This window comes from Macaca mulatta, chromosome 17 (genome assembly GCF_049350105.2).
Source record: "Macaca mulatta isolate MMU2019108-1 chromosome 17, T2T-MMU8v2.0, whole genome shotgun sequence".
Classification (NCBI taxonomy): Eukaryota; Metazoa; Chordata; class Mammalia; order Primates; family Cercopithecidae; genus Macaca; species Macaca mulatta.
In genome coordinates, this window is record NC_133422.1 from 107,790,057 (window position 1) to 107,798,067 (window position 8,011).

Below are 8,011 nucleotides of genomic sequence, written 5' to 3' on the forward strand. Positions count from 1 at the left end.
CCCACAAGTATTCCCCTCAGCCCCTCCCCTCAGCCCCACAGACCCTTTCCACAGACTGAGAGACACTTCCCACACACCCCTCCCACGGATCCACAGACCCAAAGCAGTCCCCTCAGACCCACAGACCCTTCCCACAGACTCATAGACCCTCCCCTCAGACCCATAATCTCCCCACCCCACAGACCTTTCCCACAGATCCACAAACCATCCCCTAACTTCAGACCCTTCCCTCAGACCCACAGACCTTCCCCAACCCACGGACGCTTCCCATAGATCCAGAGACCTTCCCCTCCCTTCAAATCCTCCTCTCCCTTCAGATGCTCCCCTCAGACCCGCAGAGCCTCCCCTCAGACTATCCTCAGATCCTCCCTTCATACTCACAGACCTTTCTATCAGACTCTCCTCTTAGACCCTCAGACCATCCCATCAGTTCTTAGACCCTCCTCTCAGACCCACAGACCCTCCCCTCAGAGCCTCAGACCATCCCCTCAGACGAAGAGACCCTCCCAATAGACCCATAGACAATCCCCTCAGACCCTCCTCTCAGACCCACAGACCCTCCCAACAGATCCACAGAAGCACCCCTCAGATCGTCCCCTCAGACCCTCTTCTCAGACCCACAGACCCTCCCCTCAGAGCCTCAGACCGTCCCCTCAGATGAAGAGACCCTCCCAACAGACCCATAGACAATCCCCTCAGACCCTCCTCTCAGACCCACAGACCGTCCCAACAGATCCACAGAAGCACCCCTCAGATCCTCCCCTCAGACCCTCTTCTCAGACCCACAGACCTTCCCCTCAGACTTTCCTCTGAGAACCACAGACCCTCCCCTCAGACTCACAGACACTCATCTTAGACCCTCAGATGCTCTTCTCAGACCCACAGACCCTCCTCTCAGACCCACAGTCTCTCATCTCAGACTGACAGACCCTCCTCTCACACCCTCAGACCCTTCCTTCAGACCCACAAACCCTCCTGTTAGACCCAGAGACTACCCTCAGACCCACAGACAATCCCCTAAGACCCTCAGACCCTCCTCTCAGACCCAGAGACCCTGCCGTCAGATCCACAGACCATCCCCTCAGACCCTTACTCGGACCCATGGACCCTCTTCTCAGACCCTCGACCCTCCTCTCAGACCCTCAAAACCTCCCCTCACACCCTCAGACCCTCCCCTCAGACCCACAGAACCTCCCCTCAGACCCTCACCTGAGATGCACAGACCCTCCTCTCAGACACTCAGAACCTCTTCTCATACCATCAGACCCTCCCCTCCGACCCACAGACTCTCCCCTCAGACCCTCCTCTCAGACCTGCATACCCTCCCCTCAGACCTACAGATCCACCCTCTAGACCCTCAGACCTTTCTCTCAGACCCACAGAACCTGCCCTCAGACCCACAGACCCTCCCCTCAGACCCTTAGACCCTCCCCTCAGATCTTCCCCTGAGACCCACAGACCCTCCCCTCAGAACATGAGACTCTCTTCTCAGACCCTCCCCTCAGATCTTAAGACGCTCGCCTCAGACCCTCAGACCCTCTTCTCAGACCCTCAGACCCTCCCCTCAGACTCGCCCATCAGACCACCAACCCACCCTTCACACCCAGGCAACCTCTCATCAGATCCTCACACCCTCCCCTCACACCCACAGATCCTCACCTCAGACCCTCAGACCCTCTTCTCAGACCATCAGACCCTCAGACCCTATTCTCAGACCCACCCCCAGACTCTCCCCTCAGACCCACAGACCCTCCCCTCAGACCCACAGACCTTCCCCTCAGACCCTCAGACCCTCCCCTCAGACACATAGACCCTTCCCTCAGATCCTCCCTTCAGAACCTAAGACACTTTTCTCAGACCCTACCTTCAGATGCTAAAATGCTCGCCTCAGACCCTTAGACCCTCTTCTCTGACCCAAAGACCATCCACTCAGACCCAAAGACCCACAGACGCTCCCCTCAAACCCTCAGACCCTCCCCTCAGACCCTCCACTCAGACACACAGTCCCACCCCTCAGACCCATGGACCCTCCTTTCAGACCCACACACCCTCCCATCAGATCCTCACACCTTCCCCTCACACCTAGAGACCCTCACCTTAGACCCTCAGACCCTCTTCTCAGACCCTCCCTCAGACCCACACCCCTCCTCTCAAACCCACAGACCCTCCCCTCAAACCCTCAGACCCTCCCCTCAGACCTTGAGATACTCTTCTCACACTCTCGGATCCTCCCCTCAGACTTACAGACCCTTCCTCCAGACCCTCAGACCCTCTTCTCCGACCCTCAGACCCTCCCCTCAGACGCTCAGACCCTCTTCTCATACCCTCGTAACTTTCCCTCAGACCCATAGACTCTCTGCTCAGACCCTCGGACCCTTTTATTGGACCCTCAAACCCTACACTCAGACCCTGAGACTCTCCTCTCAGAACACAGACCCTCACCTCAGACCCATGCCCCTCCTCTCAGACCCATAGACCCACCCCTCAGACCCTCGCCCTCCTCTCAGACCCACAGACCCTCCCCTTAGACCCACAGACCCTTCCCTCAGACACACAGGCCCTCCCCTCAGACCTTCCCATAAGAACCTGAGAACCTCTTCTCAGACCCTTGCCGCAGACACTCAGACCTCTCGTCTTAAACCCACAGACCCTATTCTCCAACCCTCAGGCCATCCCCTCAGACCCCCCCTCAGATGCTCAGACCCTATTCTCCTACCCTCAGACCCACAGACTCTCTCCTCAGACTCATGAACCATCCCTTCAGACCCTCCCAAGACACCCAGAGACCCAACCCTCAGACCCTCAGATGCTCCTCTAAGACCCTCAGTCCCTCCTCTCGGATCCATAGACCCTCCTCTGAGACCCTCCCCTCAGACACACAGACCCTCCTCTCAGACACACAGATCCTCCTCTCAGACACACAGACCCTCCCCTCAGATGCACAGACCTTCCTCTCAGACACACAGACATTCCCCTCAGACCCACAAGCCCTCCTCTTAGACCCTCTGACCCTCCTCACAGACCCTCAGACCCTCCCCTCTGACCTTCCCCTCAGACCCACAGACCCTCCTCTGAGACCCTCCCCTCAGACACACAGACCCTCTTGTCACACACACAGACCCTCCTCTCTGACACACAGACCCTCCCCGCAAACACACAGACCCTCCTCTCAGATGCACAGACCCTCCTCTCAGACACACAGACATTCCACTCAGACCCACAGACCCTCCTCTTAGACACTCCCACCCTCCCCACAGGCCCTCAGACCCTCTCCTCTGACCTTCCCCTCAGACTCTCAGACCCTCCTCCCGGATCCCCAAACCCTCTCCTCAGACCCTCAGACCCTCCCCCTAAACAGACAGACTCTTCCCTCAGACCCTCTTCTCAGACCCACAGATCCTTTCCTCAGACCCACAAACTTCCCCTCAGACCCTCCTTTCAGACCAAGAGACCTTCAAAAGGGACCCACAGACCCTCCCCTCAGATCCTTCTCTCAGACCCACAGATACTCTCAACAGACCCACAGATGCTCCCCTCAGAACCTTTCCTCAGACTCACAGACCCTACACTCAAACCACCCCCTCATACCCTCAGACTTTCCCCTCGGACACTCAAATGCTCCTCTCAGACCCTCCCAAGAGACCCACAGATCCTTCCCTCAGACCCTCAGACACTCCTTTAAGTCCCTCAGACCCTCCCGTGAGACCCTCCTCTCAGACCCACAGACCTTCCTCTGAGACTCTCCCCTAAGACCCTCCCCTCAAACCCAGAGACCCTCCCCTCCACACTCAGATGCTCCTCAAACCCACAGATCCTCCTCTCAGACCCATAGTCCCTCCCCTCAGACCCACAGACCCTCCTCTCACACCCTCCGACCCTCTTCTCAGACCCACAGACTCTCCTCTCAGACCCAGAGACCCTACCCTCAGACTCACATACCATCCCCTCAGACCCTCAGTCCCTCAACTCAGACCAACAGACCCTCCCCTCAGACCTTCAGAACCTCTTCTCAAACCCTGAGACCCTCCCATCAGACCCTCAGACCCTCTTCTCAGATCCTCCTGTCAGACACAGAGACCCTCCCCTCAGACCCTCAGACCATCTTCTCAGACCTTCAGACCCTCCCCTCAGACCTTCAGACCCTCTAGTCATACCCTCAGACCCTTCCTTCAGACCCACAGGTTCTCCCCCTAAACCCATGGACTATCTCCTCAGACCCTCAGATCCTCCTCTTAGACCTGCAAACCCTTCCCTCAGACCCAGAGACCCTCCTCTCAGCCCCTCCCCTCATACCCTCAGACTCTCCCCTCATACTCTCAACCCTTCTCTCAGACCCAAACACTCTCCTCTCTGACCCTCAGATTCTTCTCAGACTGTCGCAACCCTCCCCTCAGACCCCCCACCGAGATACAAAGACCCGTCAGACCCTCAGAACCCCCCTGAGATACAGACACTCCCCTCAGAGCCTGAGACCCTCCCCTCAGACCCTCAGACTCTCCCTGCAGACCCAGAGACCCTCCCCTCTAACCCTTTCCTCAGATCCTCAGACTCTCCCCTCAGACCCTCCCTGCATACCCTCAGACCTTCCCCTCAGACCCTCAATCCTCCTCTCAGAACCAAACACCCTCCTCTCTGACCCTCAGACTCTCTTCTCAAGACCCCCAGACCCTCCCCTTAGACCCACATACTCTCCCCTCAGAAGCACAGACCCTCCCCTCAGACACACAAACCCTCCCCTCAAACCCACAGATCCTCCCCTTAGACCCTCTTCTCAGACCCACAGACCCTCCCAAGAGACCCACAGCCTCTCCCCTCAGAGCCTCCTCTCAGACCTTCAGACCCTCCCCTCAGACCCTCAGACCCACCTCTCCCACCCTCAGGCCCACCTCTCCCACCCTCAGACCCTTCCTTCACACCCTCCTCTCAGGCTCTCAGACCTTCCCCTCAGAGCTGCCTATCAAATCCACAGACCCTCCTCTCAAACTCAGAGACCCTCCCCTCAGACCCTCAGATGCTCCTCTCAGACCCACAGACCCTCCTCTCAGACCCTCAGAGCCTCCCCTCACACTCTTAAACCCTCCCCTCAGACCCTCAACCTTCCTCTCAAACCCTCAGACTCTCTTCTCAGACCCTCAGACCCCCTCAGACCCTGAGACCCTTCCCTCAGACCCTCCCAAGAGACCCACAGGCCTTCCCCTCAGACGCTCCCCTCAGACCCTGGAACGCTCCTCTCAGACCCACAGACCCTTCCCTCAGACCCACAGACCCTCCCCTCAGACACACAGAGCCTCCCCTCAGACCCAGAGACCCTCCTCTCAGACCCTCCGATCCTTCCCTCAGATCCTCAGACCCTCCTCTCAGACCCTCCGATCCTTCCCTCAGATCCTCAGACCCTCCTCTCAGACGCACAGCTCCTCCTCTCAGGCCCTCTGACCCTCCCCTCAGACCCACAGACCGTCCCCTCATACTTTCCCCTCAGACCCGGAGGTGGGCAGAGCTTCTGCCAGTGTAGATCACGGTGCCGTCTTCCCGTGCAACACTGCGGTCATCCTGGTCTTTCGAGGACGTCTTTCTGTCCGTGTGGGTTTCCGGCAGGGCCCTCGCCCCTTCCGGTGCGCACTGCTCAGCCCTTCGCGGCTCAGGCCTGACTGAAACTACCTGTGGTGCGTGAGCCTCGTGTGCGCTTGTCGGCAGGACCTGTTTTGTCCTCAGTCTGCCTGGTCTGAACTGGCGCGGACATTTCCTCTCTCTGTGCATCGCAGAGACTGGTGAAGCCTGCAGCGGGACCTGCAAGTCCCTGGCGCTCAGAGGCCAGCGTGAGGTTCTAGGTCTGGGGCCCGGGCGGGCGAGAGCGAGGCCCGGAGCCACAGCCACAGCCCTGCCTCACGTAGGTAATTCACTCCTTCAATAATCAGAAGACGGAAAGAAGGGAAAGGTGCAGGCCAGAGGGAACCCGAATTCCCTGTGGAGTGCGACTTTCTTTTTGAGGTCTGGTTTCTGGTCAGTGTCCTGAGGGCGTTACGCCATGCAGGGCCGTTCTGAATTGCCTGGGCCCAGCCTGGTGTTGCCACGGCCCCCACCCTACTCTGCAGCCCTGTCTGATCCTGACCTAGTTTTCTTGCCCACCCCTGAGGCTCAAATACTGTGGTTTGAGCTCAGACAAGGTGAGTCTCAGGTTTTGAGTGAGAACGTTTCTTTTAAACGTTGCTTTGATAATTTTCTATAAAAGGCCGAACCCTGAATTGTTTCTTTTTCAGCCTGTACCAAAATGTCAAGTGATCTCCTCTGGCCGTGCCTATCACCAGCCTGTGTCTCCCTGTGAAATCTGGTCTGGTTCCATCATGGATTTATTTTCCCGCCTCCCAGCAGGACAGATCTTAGCTCTTTTAGGCCAACAGCCCCTAACAGCAACTCAGTCACCTCCTGCCCTCACCCTTGGAGCCCTGTCTACTGATGGCTCACTTGGAGCCTGGCTTGGGGCAACCTCTGTGCCAGGGTGTGCGGTCATTTTCCTGGGTTCTTGTTAGAGTCCTCATCTGCCCAAGGAGATGATGACCCTGGGCTACTAAGAACAGGCTTCCTTGGTGTCAGGACACAGAGACAAACATGCGCATCATGTAAAGGAAGGGAAGATGGTAAAGAGAAATCAATGAACAAATGCCGCGGCCAGGCAGGTGAATGAGCTGAGTGTGGCATCAGAGGGATGGGAACTTGGTGCTGCTCAGTCTTGGCAGGCAGCTGCTAAGTAGGAATGCAGAAACATTGGCCAGATCGTCTGATTTTTAAAAAGAAGCCAGAAATACGGACTTCTGTATAAAATTTTGTGATTTTTAAATGTTAGCAATATTCTTTGCTTTTTTCTTTTTAATCCTGAGTAGGGTAAACCACCAGTTTGCAACTTCTGTACTAAAACATGTTCTTTAGATTTTTAAAACTAAGATTTCATTTTATATATTTATATGGAAATACAGAGAAATGCCGGAAAAAGTGCCTATAATTTTCACTGTTAACAAAATTATATAAAGAAAGAAGTAAAAGTAGCTCTAAGATCCCCTTCACTTCTCTGGTTTGCTGATGTGTGGTAGAGGAGGGGCCATACAAGCGAAGGTCAACATGTGGAGGTCAGGCGAGCCTTCGAAGTGGCAGGATTTGGAAGGACTGACAATGAGGAGAGCTTGCTTTCAGGTAGGAAGACAGGGTTGATCCTTATCTTTGTTTCAGTGGCAGCTGCACTCTTGCATGCATGGTCCAGTTGTATCTCTTAGTTTATATGTCCATTGAACATAACAAATCCTAGTGTAACCACAGCCCTACCCAAAAACATGATGACACACAGCTCCCTAAGTTTTCCCCCCGAAAGTAACCAAAGAACTACTCTGACTTTGACACTTGTTATCCTTTCTAGCTTGTCTCTTTTCTTATATATATTTATTATGCATACATGAGTTTTGTCTTTTTGTTTTTAAACTTTATAAGAAGGATATGATATTATATATGGGCATTAGGGACATTTTACTTCATTCATTCTCACTTGTTATCCTATTGTGGGAATACGCCTCACTTTGTTTATCTGGTGTCCTGCAGTTGAACATTTGAGCTGCCTTCCACCTTTTTGTTAGCATAAACATTGGTGCTGAGCATGATCCCTGGGACAGGTCTTGAATGTGGAATTGTTAGGTAGCAGGTTGTGCAAATATACAACCTAATAGGATTGTGCCAAATTATTTTCAAAAGTGACTGTATCAACTCACACTCTTACTGGTCATGTGTAAGAAATGTCATTGGCCCACAGCCTTTCCAGTATTTGCTATTGTCCGACTTCTTAAAGTTTGCCTGTCATATGGGCATAAAATGATTTCTGACTGTGGTCTTGATCTGTATCTCCCTAATAATTAATGAGAACAAGAATCTTTTCATGTGTATATATATTGGCCCATCAACAACACTGACTCTTCTGAGCCATGAACAGCATATACCTTTATGTATTTAGTTCTTCTTCTGTCTTTCAGTT